Below are 19318 nucleotides of genomic sequence, written 5' to 3'. Positions count from 1 at the left end.
GCGTGAAGGTGTGTGGTGAGTACTGAGTGAGGGTGTGTGATGAGTACTGTGTGAAGGTGTGTGGTGAGTACTGTGAGAGGGTGTGTGATGAGTACTGTGTGAAGGTGTGTGATGAGTACTGTATGAGGGTGTGTGATGAGTACTGTGTGAAGGTGTGTGATGAGTACTGTGTGAAGGTGTGTGGTGAGTACTGTGTGAAGGTGTGTGATGAGTACTGTGTGAAGGTGTGTGAAGAGTACTGTGTGAAGGTGTGTGGTGAGTACTGTGTGAAAGTGTGAGGTGAGTGCTGTGTGAAAGTGTGTGGTGAGTACTGTGTGAGGTAGTGTGATGAGTACTGTGTGAAGATGTGTGGTGAGTACTGTGTGAAAGTGTGTGGTGAGTACTGTGCGAAGGTTTGTGGTGAGTACTGTTTGAAGGTGTGTGGTGAGTACTGTGTGAAGATATGTGGTGAGTTACTGTGTGATGAGTACTGTGTGAAGGTGTGGTGACTACTGTGTGAAGGTGTGTGATGAGTACTGTGTGAAGGTGTGTGGTGAGTACTGTGTGAAGGTATGTGGTGAGTACTGTGTGAAGGTGTGTGTTGAGTACTGCGTGAAGGTGTGTGGTGAGTACTGTGTGATGGTGTGTGGTGAGTACTGTGTGAAGGTGTGTGGTGAGTGCTGTGTGAAGGTGTGTGGTGAGTATTGTGTAAAGGTGAGTGGTGATTACTGTGTGAAAGTGTGGTGAGTACTGTGTGACGGTGTGTGATGAGTACTGTGTGAAGGTGTGTGATGAGTACTGTATGAAGGTGTGTGGTGAGTACTGTGTGAGGGTGTGTGATGAGTACTGTGAGAAGGTGTGTGATGAGTACTGTAAGAGGGTGTGTGATGAGCACTGTGTGAAGGTGTGTGGTGAGTTCTCTGTGAAGGTGTGTTGTGAGTACTGTGTGTTGAGTTCTGTGTGAAGGAGTGTGGTGAGTACTGTGTGATGGTGTGTGATGAGTACTGCGTGAAAGTGTGTGAAGAATACTGTGTGAAGGTGTGTGGTGAGTACTGTGTGAAGGTGTGTGATGAGTATTGTGTGAAGGTGTGTGATGGGTAATGAGTGAAGGTTTGTGGTGAGTACTGTTTGAAGGTGTGTGGTGAGTACTGTGTGAAGATATGTGGTGAGTTACTGTGTGATGAGTACTGTGTGAAGGTGTGGTGACTACTGTGTGAAGGTGTGTGATGAGTACTGTGTGAAGGTGTGTGGTGAGTACTGTGTGAAGGTATGTGGTGAGTACTGTGTGAAGGTGTGTGGTGAGTACTGTGTGAAGGTGTGTGGTGAGTACTGTGTCAAGATGTGTGGTGAGTACTGTGTGATCAGTACTGTGTGAAGGTGTGGTGAGTACTGTGTGAAGGTGTGTGATGAGTACTGTGTGAAGGTGTGTGGTGAGTACTGTGTGAAGGTGAGTGGTGAGTACTGTGTGAAGGTGTGGTGAGTACTGTGTGAAGGTGTGTGGTGAGTACTGTGTGAAGGTGTGTGGTGAATACTGCGTGAAGGTGTGCGGTGAGTACTGTGTGAGGGTGTGTGATGAGTACTGTGTGAAGGTGTGTGGTGAGTACTGTGTGAGGGTGTGTGATGAGTACTGTGAGAAGGTGTGTGATGAGTACTGTAAGAGGGTGTGTGATGAGTACTGTGTAAAGGTGTGTGGTGAGTTCTCTGTGAAGGTGTGTTGTGAGTACTGTGTGTTGAGTTCTGTGTGAAGGAGTGTGGTGAGTACTGTGTGATGGTGTGTGATGAGTACTGCGTGAAAGTGTGTGAACAATACTGTGTGAAGGTGTGTGGTGAGTACTGTGTGAAGGTGTGTGATGAGTACTGTGTGAAGGTGTGTGATGAGTAATGAGTGAAGGTGTGTGGTGAGTACTGTGTGAAAGTGTGTGGTGAGTACTGTGTGAAAGTGTCTGGTGAGTACTGTGTGAGTGTGTGTGATGAGTACTGTGTGAAGGTGTGTGGTGATTACAGTGTTAATGTGTGTGATGAGTACTGTGTGATGGTGTGTGATAAGTACTGTGTGAAGGTGTGTGGTGAGTACAATGTGAAGGTGTGTGATGAGTACTGTGTAAAGGTGTGTGGTGAGTACTGTGTGAAGGTGTGGTGAGTACTGTGTGAAGGTGTGTGGAGAGCACTGTTTGAGGGTGTGTGATGAGTACTGTGTGAAGGTGTGTGGTGAGTACTGTGTGAAAGTGCGTGGTGAGTACTGTGTGAAGGTGTGTGGTGAGTACTGCGTGAAGGTGTCTGGTGAGTACTGTGTGAAGGTGTGTGGTGAGTACTGTGTAAAGGTGTGTGGTGAGTACTGTGTGAAGGTGTGGTGAGTACTGTGTGAAGGTGTGTGATGAGTACTGTGTGAAGGTGTGTGGTGACTACTGTGTGAAGGTGTGTGGTGAGTACTGTGTGAAGGTGTGTGGTGAGTACTGTGTGATGAGTACTGTGTGAAGGTGTGGTGAGTACTGTGTGAAGGTGTGTGGTGAGTACTTTGTGAAGGTGTGTGGTGAGTACTGTGTGAAGGTGTGTGGTGAGTACTGTGTGAAGGTGTGTGGTGAGTACTGTGTGAAGGTGTGTGGTGAGTACTGTGTGAAGGTGTGTGATGAGTATTGTGTGAGGTTGTGTGATGAGTACTGTGTGAAGGTGTGTGGCGAGTACTGTGTGAAGGTGTGCGTTGAGCACTGTGTGAGGGTGTGTGATGAGTACTGTGTGAAGGAGTGTGGTGAGTACTGTGTGAAAGTGTGTGGTGAGTACTGTGTGAAGGTGTGTGGTGAGTACTGTGTGAAGGTGTGTGGTGAGTACTGTGTGAAGATATGTGGTGAGTACTGTGTGATGAGTACTGTGTGCAGGTGTGGAGAGTACTGTGTGAAGGTGTGTGATGAGAACTGTGTGAAGGTGTGTGGTGAGTACTGTGTGAAGGTGTGTGGTGAGTACTGTGTGAAGGTGTGTGGTGAGTTCTGTGTGAAGGTGTGTTGTGAGTACTGTGGGATGAGTTCTGTGTGAAGGTCTGTGGTGAGTACTGTGTGAGGGTGTGTGATGATTACTGTGTGAAAGTGTGTGAACAGTACTGTGTGAAGGTGTGTGATGAGTACTGTGTGAAGGTGTGTGATGAGTACTGTGTGAAGGTGTGTGATGAGTAATGAGGGAAGGTGTGTGGTGAGTACTGTGTGAAAGTGTGTGGTGAGTACTGTGTGAAAGTGTGTGGTGAGTACTGTGTGAGTGTGTGTGATGAGTACTGTGTGAAGGTGTGTGGTGTTTACTGTGTTAAGGTGTGTGATGAGTACTGTGTGATGGTGTGTGATGAGTACTGTGTGAAGGTGTGTGGTGAGTACAATGTGAAGGTGTGTGATGAGTACTGTGTGAGGGTCGTTGATGAGTACTGTGTGAAGGTGTGTGGTGAGTACTGTGTGAAGGTGTGTGGAGAGCACTGTTTGAGGGTGTGTGATGAGTACTGTGTGAAGGTGTGTGGTGAGTACTGTGTGAAAGTGTGTGGTGAGTACTGTGTGAAGGTGTGTGGTGAGTACTGCGTGAAGGTGTGTGGTGAGTACTGTGTGAAGGTGTGTGGTGAGTACTGTGTGAAGGTGAGAGGTGAGTACTGTGTGATGAGTACTGTGTGATGGTGTGTGGAGAGCACTGTTTGAGGGTGTGTGATGAGTACTGTGTGAAGGTGTTTGGTGAGTACTGTGTGAAGGTGTTTGGTGAGTGCTGTGTAAAGGTGTGTGGTGAGTACTGTGTGAAGGTGTGTGGTGAGTACTTTGTGAAGGTGTGTGGGGAGTACTTTGTGAAGGTGTGGTGAGTACTGTGTGAAGGTGTGTGGTGAGTACTGTGTGAAGGTGTGTGGTGAGTACTGTGTGAAGGTGTGTGGTGAGTACTGTGTGAAGGTGTGTGGTGAGTACTGTGTGAAGGTGTGTGGTGAGTACTGTGTGAAGGTGTGTGGTGAGTACTGTGTGAAGGTGTGTGGTGAGTACTGTGTGAAGGTGTGTGTTTTTACTGTGTGAAGGTGTGGTGAGTACTGTGTGAAGGTGTGTGATGAGTACTGTGTGAGAGGTGTGTGGTGACTACTGTGTGAAGGTGTGTGGTGAGTACTGTGTGAAGGTGAGAGGTGAGTACTGTGTGATGAGTACTGTGTGATGGTGTGGTGAGTACTGTGTGAACGTGTGTGGTGAGTACTTTGTGAAGGTGTGTGGTGAGTACTGTGTGAAGGTGAGTGGTGAGTACTGTGTGAAGGTGTGTGGTGAGTACTGTGTGAAGGTGTGTGGTGAGTACTGTGTGAAGGTGTGTGGTGAGTACTGTGTGAAGGTGTGTGGTGAGTACTGTGTGAAGGTGTGTGGTGAGTACTGTGTGAAGGTGTGTGAAGGTGTGTGGTGAGTACTGTGTGAAGGTGTGTGGTGAGTACTGTGTGAAGGTGTGTGGTGAGTACTGTGTGAAGGTGTGTGGTGAGTACTGTGTGAAGGTGTGTGGTGAGTACTGTGTGAAGGTGTGTGGTGAGTACTGTGTGAAGGTGTGTGGTGAGTACTGTGTGAAGGTGAGTGGTGAGTACTGTGTGAAGGTGTGTGGTGAGTACTCTGTGAAGGTGTGTGTTGAGTACTGTGTGAAGGTGTGTGGTGACTAATGTGTGAAGGTGTGTGTTGAGTACTGTGTGAAGGTGTGTGGTGAGTACTGTGTGAAGGTGTGTGATGAGTACTGTGTGAAGGTGTGTGGTGAGTACTGTGTGAAGGTGTGTGGTGAGTACTGTGTGAAGGTGTGTGATGAGTACTGTGTGAAGGTGTGTGGTGAGTACTGTGTGAAGGTGTGTGGTGAGTACTGTGTGAAGGTGTGTGGTGAGTACTGTGTGAAGGTGTGTGGTGAGTACTGTGTGAAGGTGTGTGATGAGTACTGTGTGAAGGTGTGTGGTGAGTACTGTGTGAAGGTGTGTGATGAGTACTGTGTGAAGGTGTGTGGTGAGTACTGTGTGAAGGTGTGTGGTGAGTACTGTGTGAATGTGTGGTGAGTACTGTGTGAAGGTGTGTGATGAGTCCTGTGTGAAGGTGTGGTGAGTACTGTGTGAAGGTGTGTGATGAGTACTGTGTGAAGGTGTGTGGTGAGTACTGTGTGAAGGTGTGTGGTGAGTACTGTGTGAAGGTGTGTGATGAGTACTGTGTGAAGGTGTGTGGTGAGTACTGTGTGAAGGTGTGTGGTGAGTACTGTGTAAAGGTGTTTGGTGAGTACTGTGTGATGAGTACTGTGTGAAGGTGTAGTGGGCACTGTGTGAAGGTGTGTGGTGAGTACTGTGTGAAAGTGTGTGGTGAGTACTGTGTGAAGGTGTGTGGTGAGTACTGTGTGAAGGTGTGTGGTGAGTACTGTGTGAAGGTGTGTGGTGAGTACTGTGTGAAGGTGTGTGGTGAGTACTGTGTGAAGGTGTGTGATGAGTACTGTGTGAAGGTGTGTGGTGAGTACTGTGTGAAGGTGTGTGATGAGTACTGTGTGAAGGTGTGTGATGAGTACTGTGTGAAGGTGTGTGGTGAGTACTGTGTGAAGGTGTGTGATGAGTACTGTGTGAAGGTGTGTGAAAAGTACTGTGTGAAGATGTGTGGTGAGTACTCTGTGAAAGTGTGAGGTGAGTACTGTGTGAAAATGTGTGGTGAGTACTGTGTGAAGGTGTGTGGTGAGTACAGTGTGAAGGTGTGTGATGAGTACTGTGTGAGGGTGTGTGATAAGTACTGTGTGAAGGTGTGTGGTGAGTACTGTGTGAAGGTGTGTGGTGAGTACTGTGTGAAGGTGTGTGGTGAGTACTGTGTGAAGGTGTGTGGTGAGTACTGTGTGAAAGTGTGTGGTGAGTACTGTGTGAAGGTGTGTGGTGAGTACTGTGTGAAGGTGTGTGGTGAGTACTGTGTGAAGGTGTGTGGTGAGTACTGTGTGAAGATATGTGGAGAGTACTGTGTGATGAGTACTGTGTGAAGGTGTGGTGAGTACTGTGTGAAGGTGTGTGATGAGTACTGTGTGAAGGTGTGTGGTGAGTACTGTGTTAAGATGTGTGGTGAGTACTGCGTGAAGGTGTGTGGTGAGTACTGTGTGAAGGTGTGTGGTGAGTACTGTGTGAAGGTGTGTGGTGAGTACTGTGTCAAGGTGTGTGGTGAGTACTGTGTCAAGGTGTGTGGTGAGTACTGTGTGATGAGTACTGTGTGAAGGTGTGGTGAGTATTGTGTGAAGGTGTGTGATGAGTACTGTGTGAAGGTGTGTGAGTACTGTGTGAAGGTGTGTGGTGAGTACTGTGTAAAGGTGAGTGGTGAGTACTGTGTGAAGGTGTGGTGAGTACTGTGTGACGGAGTGTGATGAGTACTGTATGAGGGTGTGTGATGAGTACTGTGTGAAGGTGTGTGGTGAGTTCTGTGTGAAGGTGTGTTGTGAGTACTGTGTGAAGGTGTGTGGTGAGTACTGTGTGAGGGTGTGTGATAAGTACTGTCTGAAAGGGTGTGAACAGTACTGTGTGAAGGTGTGTGGTGAGTACTGTGTGAAGGTGTTTGATGAGAACTGTGTGAAGGTGTGTGATGAGTAATGAGTGAAGGTGTGTGGCGAGTACTGTGTGAAAGTGTGTTCTGAGTACTGTGTGAAAGTGTGTGGTGAGTACTGTGTGAAAGTGTGTGGTGAGTACTGTGTGAGTGTGTGTGATGAGTACTGTGTGAAGGTGTGTTGTGAGTACTGTGTGAAGGTGTGTTGTGAGTACTGTGTGAGGGTGGTTAATGAGTACTGTGTGAAGGTGTGTAGTGAGTACTGTGTGAAGGTGTGTGATGAGTACTGTGTGATGGTGGTTAATGAGTACTGTGTGAAGTAGTACTGTGTGATGAGTACTGTGTGAAGGTGTGTGAGTACTGTGTGAAGGTGTGTGATGAGTACTGTGTGAAAGGTGAGTACTGTGTGAAGGTGTGTAGTGAGTACTGTGTGAAGGTGTGTGATGAGTACTGTGTGAAGGTGTGTGATGAGTACTGTGTGAAAGTGTGTGGTGAGTACTGTGTGAAGGTGTGTGTTGAGTACTGTGTGAAGGTGTCTGATGTGTACAGTGTGATGGTGTGTGATGAGTACTGTGTGAAGGTGTGTTGTGAGTACAATGTGAAGGTGTGTGATGAGTACTGTGTGAGGGTGGTTAATGAGTACTGTGTGAAGGTGTGTAGTGAGTACTGTGTGAAGGTGTGTGGAGAGCACTGTTTGAGGGTGTGTGATGAGTACTGTGTGAAGGTGTGTGATGAGTACTGTGTGAAAGTGTGTGGTGAGTACTGTGTGAAGGTGTGTGTTGAGTACTGCGTGAAGGTGTGTGGTGAGTACTGTGTAAATGTGTGTGGTGAGAACTGTGTGAAGGTGTGTGGTGAGTACTGTGTAAATGTGTGTGGTGAGAACTGTGTGAAGGTGTGGTGAGTACTGTGTGAAGGTGTGTGATGAGTACTGTGTGAAGGTGTGTGGTGACTACTTTGTGAAGGTGTGTGGTGAGTACTGTGTGAAGGTGTGTGGTGAGTACTGTGTGATGAGTACTGTGTGAAGGTGTGGTGAGTACTGTGTGAAGGTGTGTTGTGAGTACTTTGTGAAGGTGTGTGGTGAGTACTGCGTGAATGTGTGTGGTGAGTACTGTGTGAGGGTGTGTGATGAGTATTGTGTGAAGGTGTGTGGTGAGTACTGTGGGAGGGTGTGTGATGAGTACTGTGTGAAGGTGTGTGAAGAGTCCTGTATGAGGGTGTGTGATGAGTACTGTGTGAAGGTGTGTGGTGAGTACTGTGTGAAGGTGTGTTGTGAGTACTGTGTGATGAGTACTGTGTGAAGGTGTGTGGTGAGTACTGTGTGAGGGTGTGTGATGAGTACTGTGTGAAGGTGTGTGATGAGTACTGTGTGAAGGTGTGTTGTGAGTACTGTGTGAAGGTGTGTGATGAGTACTGTGTGAAGGTGTGGGGTGAGTAACGTGTGAAAGTGTGTGGCGAGTGCTGTGTGAAAGTGTGTGGTGAGTACTCTGCGAGGGTGTGTGATGAGTACTGTGTGAAGGTGTGTGGTGAGTACTGTGTGAAGGTGCGTGATGAGTACTGTGTGAAGGTGTGTGATGAGTACTGTGTGAAGGTGTGTGGTGAGTACTGTGTCTAGGTGTGTGGTGAGTACTGGGTGAAGGTGTGTGATGAGTACTGGGTGAAGGTGTGTGGTGAGTACTGTGTGTAGGTGTGTGGTGAGTACTGGGTGAAGGTGTGCGATGAGCACTGTGTGAGGGTGTGTGGTGAGTACTGTGTGAAGGCGTGTGGTGAGTATTGCGTGAAGGTGTGTGATGAGTACTGTGTGAAGATGTGTGGTGAGTACTGTGTGAAGGTGTGTGGTGAGTACTGTGTGAAAGTGTGTGGTGAGTACTTTGTGAAGGTGTGTGGTGAGCACTGTTTGCAGGTTTTTACTCACCTAATTGTGGTTCAAGTTGTCGAGACTCAGCTCGTGGTCCCGCCTCTTCACTGACCGCCACTAGGTCCTATGTATAGTTCCTGCCTCCACTACATCGCTTGCCAGACTATTCCACCTCCTAACTACTCCATGTCTGAAAAATTACTTCCTAACATCCCTTTGGCACATCTGAGTCTTCAGCTTTCAATTGTCGCTCCTTGTTTCTGTGCCCCATCCCTGGAACCTCCTGTCTCTGTCCACCTTGTCTATTTCACTCAGTATTTTGTATGTCATTATCGTGTCTCCCCTAACCATCCTGTCCTCCAGTGCTGTCAGACCGATTTCCCTTAACCTCTCTTCATAGGACATTCCCCTTAGCTCTGGAACTAGCCTTGTTGCAAACCTTTGCACTTTGTCTAATTTCTTGACGTGTTTGACCAGGTGTGGGTTCCGAACTGGTGCTGCGTACTCAAGTATGGGCCTGACGTACACAGTGTATAAAGTCTTGAACGATTCTTTCCTGAGGTACCGGAACGTTATTCTCAGGTTTGCCAAGCGCCCATATGCCGCAATAGTTATCTGATTAATGAGTGCTTCTAGCGATGTACTCGGTATTATACTCACTCCTAGGTCTTTCTCCTTGAGTGAGGTTTGCAACCTTTGGCCTTCTAGCCTATACTCTGTCTGCGGTCTTCTTTGCCCTCCTCCGATCTTCATGACATTGCATTTGGCGTGGTTAAATTCTAGGAGCCAGTTTCTGGACCACGAGTTCAGCCTGTCCAGGTCTCTTTGTAGACCAGCCTGGTCCGTGTCTGATTAATGTCACGTCATCTGCAGACAGGAACACTTCTGAGTCTATCCCTTCCGTCTTGTCGTTCACATATACCAAGAATAGCACAGGTCCCAGGACTGACCCCTGTGGAACCCCGCTCGTCATCGGCGCCCACTGGAATGCCTCATCACACGGACCATGACTCGTTGTTGCCTCCCTGTTAGGTATTCTTTGATCCATTACAGAGCCCTTCCTGTAATACGTGTTCGTTAATCTAGCTTCTGCACTAATTTCTTGTGAGGAACTGTGTCGAAGGCCTTCTTGCAGTTCAAGAAAATGCAATCAACCCACCCCTACCTCTCATTTCCTAATTCAGTTACCGTGTCATAAAACTCTAGTAGGTTTCTGACACAGGATTTCTCTTCCATGAATCCGTGCTGGCTGTCGTTTATTATCTTGTTCTGCTCCAGGTGCTCCAAAACTCTCCTCCTTATAATCTTTTCCAAAACATTGCATACTATACAAGTCAGTGACACTGTTCTATAATTTAGTGCTTCATGTCTGTCTCCCTTCCTAAAGATGGGGACTACATTTGCCTTCTTCCATACTTCAGGTACTTGCCCAGTTTCAAGGGAAGTGTTGAAGATTTTCGTTAGTGGCACACGTAGTGTCCCTGCTCCCTCTGAATGGACCCACGGAGAGATATTGTTCGGTCCCATCGTCTATGAGGTATCAAGGTCACTTAGGAGCTTCTCCACCTCCTCCTCAGTTGTGCGTAATTCATCCAACACTTGTTGGTATATCCCTTGTTGATGTAACCCACTGTTTTGTCTTCTTCCTCACATGTAAATACTTCCTGAAATCTCATGTTGAGCTCCTAACATACTTCCTGGTCGTTTCTTGTGAACTCTCCACCTTCTTTCTGTGTGAAGGTGTATGATGAATACTGTGTGAAGGTTTGTGATGAGTACTGTGCGAAGGTGTGTGGTGAGTAGTGTGTGAAAGTGTGATGAGTATTGTGTGAGGGTGTTTGATGAGTATTGTGTGAGGGTGTGTGGTGAATATTGAGTGAGGGTGTGTGGTGAGTACTGTGTGAACGTGTGTGGTGAGTACTGTGTGAAGGTGTGTGGTGAGTGCTGTGTGGAGGTGTGTGGTGAGTACTGTGTGAAGGTGCGTGGTGAGTACTGTGTGAAGGTGTGTGGTGAGTACTGTGTGAAGGTGTGTGGTGAGTACTGTGTGAAGGTGTGTTGTGAGTACTGTGTGAAGGTGTGTGCTGAGTACTGTGTGAAGGTGTGTTGTGAGGACTGTGTGAAGGTGTGTGCTGAGTATTGTGTGAAGGTGTGTTGTGAGTACTGTGTGAAAGTGTGTGGTGAGTACTGTGTGAAGGTGTGTGGTGAGTACTGTGTGAAAGTGTGTGGTGAGTACTTTATGAAGGTGTGTTGTGAGTACTGTGTTAAGGTGTGTGGTGAGTACTGTGTGAAGGTTTGTGATGAGTACTGTGTGAAGGTGTGTGGTGAGTACTGTGTGAAGGTTTGTGGTGAGTACTGTGTGAAGGCGTGTGGTGACTTCTGGATGAAGGTGTGTTGAGTACTGTGTGAAAGTTTATGATGAGTACTGTGAGGTGTGTGATGAGTACTGTGTGAAAGTATATGATGAGTACTGTGTGAAGGTGTGTGGTGAGTACTGAGTGAAGGTGTGTGGTAAGTACTGTATGAAGGTTTGTGGTGAGTACTGTGCGAAGGTGTGCGTGAGTACTGTGAGAAAGTTTATGATGAGTACTGTGTGAAGGTGTGTGATGAGTACTGTGTGAAAGTTTATGATGAGTACTGTGTGAAGGTGTGTGGTGAGTACTGTATGAAGGTTTGTGGTGAGTACTGTGAGAAGGTTTGTGGTGAGTACTGTGTGATGAGTACCGTGTGAAGGTGTGTGGTGAGTACTTTGTGAAGGTGTGTGGTGAGTACTGTGAGAAGGTGTATGGTGAGTACTGTGTGAAGGTGTGTGTTGAGCACTGTGAGAAGGTGTATGGTGAGTACTGTGTGAAAGTTTACGATGAGTACTGTGTGAAGGTGTGTGGTGAGTACTGTGTGAAGGTGTGTGGTGAGTACTGTGTGAACGTGTGTGGTGAGTACTGTGTGAAGGTGTGTGGTGACTACTGTGTGAAGGTTTGTGGTGAGTAATGTGTGAAGGTGTGAGGTGAGTACTGTGTGAAGGTTTGTGGTGAGTACTGTGTGATGAGTACCGTGTGAGTGTGTGTGGTGAGTACTGTGTGAAGTTCTGTGGTGAGTACTGTGTGACGGTGTGTGTTGAGTACTGTGTGAAGGTGTGTTGTGACTACTGTGTGAAGGTTTGTGGTGAGTACTGTGTGAAGGTTTTTGGTGAGTACTGAGTGATGAGTACCGTGTGAAGGTGTGTGGTGAGTACTGTGTGAAGGTTTTTGGTGAGTACTGAGTGATGAGTACTATGTGAAGGGGTGTGGTGAGTACTGTGTGAAGGTTTTTGGTGAGTACTGAGTGATGAGTACTGTGTGAAGGGGTGTGGTGAGTACTGTGTGAAGGTTTTTGGTGAGTACTGAGTGATGAGTACCGTGTGAAGGTGTGTGGTGAGTACTGTGTGAAGGTGTGTGGTGAGTACTGTGTGAAGGTGTGTGGTGAGAACTGTGTGATGAGTACTGTGTGAAGGTGTGTGGTGAGTACTGTGTGAAGGTTTGTGGTGAGTACTGTGTGAAGGGGTGTGGTGAGTACTGTGTGAAGGTGTGTGGTGAGTACTGTGTGAAGGTGATGTGGTGAGTACTGTGTGAAGGTGTGTGGTGAGTACTGTGTGATGAGTACTGTGTGAAGGTGTGGTGAGTACTGTGTGAAGATGAGTGATGAGTACTGTGTGAAGGTGTGTGGTGAGTACTGTGTGAAGGTGTGTGGTGAGTACTGTGTGAAGGTGTGTGGTGAGTACTTCGTGAAGGTGTGTGGTGAGTACTGTGTGAGGGTGTGTGATGAGCACTGTGTGAAGGTGTGTGGTGAGTACTGTGTGAGGGTATGTGATGAGTACTGTCTGAAGGTGTGTGATGAGTACTCTCTAAGGGTGTGTGATGAGTACTGTGTGAAGGTGTGTGATGAGTACTGTGTGAAGGTGTGTTGTGAGTACTGTGTGATGAGTACTGTGTGAAGGTGTGTGGTGAGTAATGTGTGAGGGTGTGTGAAGAGTACTGTGTGAAGGTGTGTGATATGTACTCTGTGAAGGTGTGTGGTGAGTACTGTGTGAAAGTGTGTGATGAGTACTGTGTGAAGGTGTATGATAAGTACTGTGTGAAGGAGTGTGGTGAGTACTGTGTGAAAGTGTGAGGTGAGTACTGTGTGAAAGTGTGTGGTGAGTACTGTGTGAGGGTGTGTGATGAGTACTGTGTGAAGGTGTGTGGTGAGTACTGTGTAAAGGTGTGTGATGAGTACTGTGTGAAGGTGTGTGATGAGTACTGTTTGAAGGTGTGTGGTGAGTACTGTGTGAAGGTGTGTCATGAGTACTGTGTAAGGGTGTGTGATGAGTACTGTGTGAAGGTGTGTGGTGAGTACTGTGTGAAGGTGTGTGGTGAGCACTGTGTGAGGGTGTGTGATGAGTACTGTGTGAAGAAATGTGGTGAGTACTGTGTGAGAGTGTGTGGTGAATACTGTGTGAAGGTGTGTGGTGAGTACTGTGTGAAGGTGTGTGGTGAGTACTGTGTCAAGGTGTGTGATGAGTACTGTGTGAAGGTGTGTGAAGAGTACTGTGTGAAGGTGTGTGGTGAGAACTGTTTGAAAGTGTGAGGTGAGTACTGATTGAAAAGATGTGGTGAGTACTGTGTGTGGGTGTGTGATGAGTACTGTGTGAAGGTGTGTGGTGAACACTGTGTTAAGGTGTGTAATGAGTACTGTGTGAAGGTGTGTGATGAGTACTGTGAGAAGGTGTGTGGTGAGTACTGTGTGAAGGTGTGTGATGAGTACTGTGTGAGGGTGAGTGATGAGTACTGTGTGAAGGTGTGTGGTGAGTACTGTGTGAAGGTGTGTGGTGAGCACTGTGTGAGGGTGAGTGATGAGTACTGTGTGAAGGAGTGTGGTGAGAACTGTGTGAAAGTGTGTGGTGAGTACTGTGTGAAGGTGTGTGGTGAGTACTGTGTGAAGGTGTGTGGTGAGTACTGTGTGAAGGTGTGTGGTGAGTACTGTGTGATGAGTACTGTGCGAAGGTGTGGTGAGTATTGTGTGAAGGTGTGTGATGAGTACTGTGTGAAGGTGTGTGTTGAGTACTGTGTGAAGGTGTTTGGTGAGTACTGTGTGAAGGTGTGTGGTGAGTACTGTGTGAAGGTGTGTGGTGAGTACTGTGTGAAGGTGTGTGGTGAGTACTGTGTGATGAACACTGTGTGAAGGTGCGGTGAGTACTGTGTGAAGGTGTGTGGTGAGTACTGTGTGAAGGTGTGTGGTGAATACTGCGTGAAGGTGTGTGGTGAGTACTGTGTGAGGGTGTGTGATGAGTACTGTGTGAAGGTGTGTGGTGAGTACTGTGTGAGGGTGTGTGATGAGTACTGTGTGAAGGTGTGTGATGAGTACTGTAAGAGGGTGTGTGATGAGTACTGTGTGAAGGTGTGTGGTGAGTTCTGTGTGAAGGTGTGTTGTGAGTACTATGTGATGAGTTCTGTGTGAAGGTGTGTGGTGAGTACTGTGTGAGGGTGTGTGATGAGTACTGTGTGAAAGTGAGTGGTGAGTACTGTGTGAAGGTGTGTGGTGAGTACTGTGTGAAGGTGTGTGATGTGTACTGTGTGAAGGTGTGTGATGAGTAATGAGTGAAGGTGTGTGGTGAGTACTGTGTGAAAGTCTGTGGTGAGTACTGTGTGAAAGTGCGTGGTGAGTACTGTGTGAGGGTGTGTGATGAGTACTGTGTGAAGGTGTGTGATGATTACTGTGTTAAGGTGTGTGATGAGTACTGTGTGAAGGTGTGTGATGAGTACTGTGTGAAGGTGTGTAGTGAGTACTGTGTGAAGGAGTGTGATGAGTACTGTGTGAGGGTGGTTGATGAGTAGTGTGTGAAGGTGTGTGGTGAGTACTGTGTGAATGTGTGTGGAGAGCACTGTTTGAGGGTGTGTGATGAGTACTGTGTGAAGGTGTGTGGTGAGTACTGTGTAAAAGTGTGTGGTGAGTACTGTGTGAAGGTGTGTGGTGAGTACTGTATGAAGGTTTGTGGTGAGTACTGTGAAGGTGAAGGTGTGATTAGTACTGTGAGTACTGTGAGAAGGTGTATGGTGAGAAGGTTTGTGGTGAGTACTGTTTATGTGAGTACTGTGTGAAGGTGTGTGGTGAGTACTGTGTGAACGTGTGTGGTGAGTACTGTGTGAAGGTGACTACTGTACTGTGTGAAGGTGTGTGTGTGATGAGTACCGTGTGAGGGTGTGTGGTGAGTACTGTGTGAAGTTCTGTGGTGAGTACTGTGTGAAGGTTTGTGGTGAGTACTGTGTGAAGGTTTTTGGTGAGTACTGAGTGATGAGTACCGTGTGAAGGTGTGTGGTGAGTACTGTGTGAAGGTGTGTGGTGAGTACTGTGTGAAGGTGTGTGGTGAGTACTGTGTGAAGGTGTGTTGTGACTACTGTGTGAAGGTTTGTGGTGAGTACTGTCTGAAGGTGTGTGGTGAGTACTGTGTGAAGGTGATGTGGTGAGTACTGTGTGAAGGTGTGTGGTGAGTACTGTGTGAAGGTTTGTGGTGAGTACTGTGTGAAGGTGTGTGGTGAGTACTGTGTGAAGGTGATGTGGTGAGTACTGTGTGAAGGTTTGTGGTGAGTACTGTGTGAAGGTGATGTGGTGAGTACTGTGTGAAGGTTTGTGGTGAGTACTGTGTGAAGGTGTGTGGTGAGTACTGTCTGAAGGTGATGTGGTGAGTACTGTGTGAAGGTGTGTGGTGAGTACTGTGTGAAGGTGATGTGGTGAGTACTGTGTGAAGGTTTGTGGTGAGTACTGTGTGAAGGTGATGTGGTGAGTACTGTGTGAAGGTTTGTGGTGAGTACTGTGTGAAGGTGTGTGGTGAGTACTGTGTGAAGGTGATGTGGTGAGTACTGTGTGAAGGTGTGTGGTGAGTACTGTGTGATGAGTACTGTGTGAAGGTGTGGTGAGGACTGTGTGAAGATGAGTGACGAGTACTGTGTGAAGGTGTTTGTTGAGCACTGTGAGAAGGTGTATGGTGAGTACTGTGTGAAAGTTTACGATGAGTACTGTGTGAAGGTGTGTGATGAGTACTGTGTGAAAGTTTATGATGAGTACTGTGTGAAGGTGTGTGGTGAGTACTGTGTGAACGTGTGTGGTGAGTACTGTGTGAAGGTGTGAGGTGAGTACTGTGTGAAGGTTTGCGGTGAGTACTGTGTGATGAGTACCGTGTGAGGGTGTGTGGTGAGTACTGTGTGAAGGTGTGTGGTGAGTACTGTGTGAACGTGTGTGGTGAGTACTGTGTGAAGTTCTGTGGTGAGTACTGTGTGAAGGTTTGTGGTGAGTACTGTGTGAAGGTTTTTGGTGAGTACTGAGTGATGAGTACCGTGTGAAGGTGTGTGGTGAGTACTGTGTGAAGGTGTGTGGTGAGTACTGTGTGAAGGTGTGTGGTGAGAACTGTGTGAAGGTGTGTTGTGACTACTGTGTGAAGGTTTGTGGTGAGTACTGTCTGAAGGGGTGTGGTGAGTACTGTGTGAAGGTGTGTGGTGAGTACTGTGTGAAGGTGATGTGGTGAGTACTGTGTGAAGGTGTGTGGTGAGTACTGTGTGATGAGTACTGTGTGAAGGTGTGGTGAGGACTGTGTGAAGATGAGTGACGAGTACTGTGTGAAGGTGTGTGGGGAGTACTGTGTGAAGGTGTGTGGTGAGTACTGTGTGAAGGTGTGTGGTGAGTACTGCGTGAAGGTGTGTGGTGAGTACTGTGTGAGGGTGTGTGATGAGCACTGTGTGAAGGTGTGTGGTGAGTACTGTGTGAGGGTATGTGATGAGTACTGTCTGAAGGTGTGTGATGAGTACTCTCTCAGGGTGTGTGATGAGTACTGTGTGAAGGTGTGTGGTGAGTACTGTGTGAAGGTGTGTTTTGAGTACTGTGTGATGAGTACTGTGTGAAGGTGTGTGGTGAGTACTGTGTGAGGGTGTGTGATGAGTACTGTGTGAAGGTGTGTGATATGTACTCTGTGAAGGTGTGTGGTGAGTACTGTGTGAAAGTGTGTGATGAGTACTGTGTGAAGGTGTGTGATAAGTACTGTGTGAAGGAGTGTGGTGAGTACTGCGTGAAAGTGTGAGGTGAGTACTGTGTGAAAGTGTGTGGTGAGTACTGTGTGAGGGTGTGTGATGAGTACTGTGTGAAGGTGTGTGGTGAGTACTGTGTAAAGGTGTGTGATGAGTACTGTGTGAAGGTGTGTGATGAGTACTGTGTGATGGTGTGTGGTGAGTACTGTGTGAAGGTGTGTGATGAGTACTGTGTAAGGGTGTGTGATGAGTACTGTGTGAAGGTGTGTGGTGAGTACTGTGTGAAGGTGTGTGGTGAGCACTGTGTGAGGGTGTGTGATGAGTACTGTGTGCACAGTACTCATCACACACCCTCACACAGTACTCACCACACACTTTCACACAGTACTCACCACGAACTTTCACACAGTACTCACCACACACCTTCACTCAGTACTCATCACACACCTTCACACAGTACTCATCACACACCTTCACACAGTACTCACCACACACCTTCACACAGTACTCATCACAAACTTTCACACAGTACTCATCACACACATTCACACAGTACTCACTACACACCTTCACACAGTTCTCATCACACACCCTCACACAGTACTCACTACACACCTTCACAAAGTACTCATCACACACCCTCATACAGTACCCACCACACACCTTCACACAGTACTCATCACACACTTTCTCACAGCACTCATCACACCCTCACACAGTAACCACCACACACCTTCACTCAGTACTCATCACACACCTTCACACAGTACTCATCACACACCTTCACACAGTACTCACCACACACCTTCACACAGTACTCATCACACACCTTCACACAGTACTCATCACACACCTTCACACAGTACTCACCACACACCTTCACTCAGTACTCATCACACACCTTCACACAGTACTCACCACACACCTTCACACAGTACTCACCACACACCTTCACACAGTACTCACCACACACCCTCACACAGTACTCATCACACACCTTCACACAAAACTCACCACGCACTTTCACACAGTACTCATCACACACCTTCACACAGTACTCATCTCACACCTTAACACAGTAAACACCACACACCTTCACACAGTACTCATCACACACCCTCACACAGTACTCATCACACACCTTCACACAGTACTCATCACACACCCTCACACAGTACTCACTACACACCTTCACACAGAACTCATCACACACCTTCACACAGTACTCACCACACACCTTCACACAGTAATCATCACACACTTTCTCACAGCACTCATACACACACATTCAACACATTACTACACACAGTACCTTCACGAAGTTATTCAGACTCACACACCTTCACACAGTACTATCACCTCACGGCAAACCTTGTCCCTTCACGTGCACACTGCCAGCTCACTCTCACCTTCACACGGTACTTTCACTGCGCAGCCCTTGACTTCCCCACCCTTCACAGTACTCACCACTGCTCACAGTACTTCATCTGCACTCACTGTACTACCACCCACACTCGGTATCTCACACACCCCCACGCCTCTCACCTTCACACAGTGCTCACACACACCTACAGTCTACACCCCTCATACTCACCACCTGCTCTGGCACCTCACGGTACCACACGCACCACTGCACGGTACTCATCCTCACACTGTTAACAGCTGCACTCACACACCTTACAAACCCCTCACACCAAGTACCCACACATACTATCATCACACCACCCCTGGCTCACACACTCACCACCTCGTCCCACACCCTACACATGCTCTCCTGCTTCTGCCTACATTAATCTACATGTGCCACCTTCACCAGTAACTCATCACACAGTCTTCACACAGGCTCACCTGTGGCTCACACTCGGTACTCACCACTGCACAGTACTCATCTGTCACACGGTGTTCAGCTTCCAGGAAGTGCTCATCCGTGCTCACACATCCGGTTCTCCCACGCTCAGCTCACCCACGCCTACACGGTACTCGTCGCCGCCTCGGTTCCAGCGGCACGGTGCTCATCACACGTATCTGCACGTCTTCGGAGCTCACCACACTTTCACGGCTCACCACACCGTGCTCACACGCACCTGCCACCCGCTCCCACACGGTCTCATCGCCTCGGTGCTCACACGCTGCACGCCTCCCTTGCACTCTCACCTCCCCACACTCACTGCTCACAGTGCTCAAATCACCGCCCCCCGGTACATCCAACCTTCACCGCGTCACTCTCTGCCACCCCAATTGCGCTCACACTGTACTCATACTTTCCAAAGTGCTGCCGCACACTAACGTGCTCACCTGCACTGCAGTGCCCACACCGCTTGTACTCATCGCACACCTTCTCTACCCCTCACCAGTATACTCCCCTGCTACCTGTCTCGTCACGCTGCAGCTCACGTCACACCTCTGCAGTGCTCATGCTGTGCCTCACGGTGTGCAGGCTCTACACTCACGACTCCACGCTCACCACTCTCACGGTACTCACACTTCATGCAGGTCTCAGCACCTGCGGTGTCAGCACACCTCTTCACACACCTCTCACCACCAACACCTATCTCACACTGGTTCACCCAACTTCACGTCATCACCACCACGGTATACGCCCCGCAGGTCTCATCACACCTTCTCTCCACTGACCCTCACACACCCTCTGCTCCACACCTCTAGTACTCACTCTGCACTACCATTCACCACACCTTCACCGATACTCATCACACCCCACTCATATCGCACCTCTACATGCTACACCAACTTGTGCTATCACACACAACTCACCACCTGCCTCAGTAACTCACACACCTCACTACTCATGACGTACTCACAACATTCCTACAGTACTCACCACATCACATACTCATACAGCTCATGGACCCTCACTCCACACAATACTCATCACCCACACTGCCTCACACTGCTCACCACACCGTCACACATTCTCATCACAACAC

Source organism: Cherax quadricarinatus, chromosome 11 (assembly GCF_038502225.1).
Source record: "Cherax quadricarinatus isolate ZL_2023a chromosome 11, ASM3850222v1, whole genome shotgun sequence".
Classification (NCBI taxonomy): Eukaryota; Metazoa; Arthropoda; class Malacostraca; order Decapoda; family Parastacidae; genus Cherax; species Cherax quadricarinatus.
Note: the sequence above shows the minus strand (reverse complement) of the source record.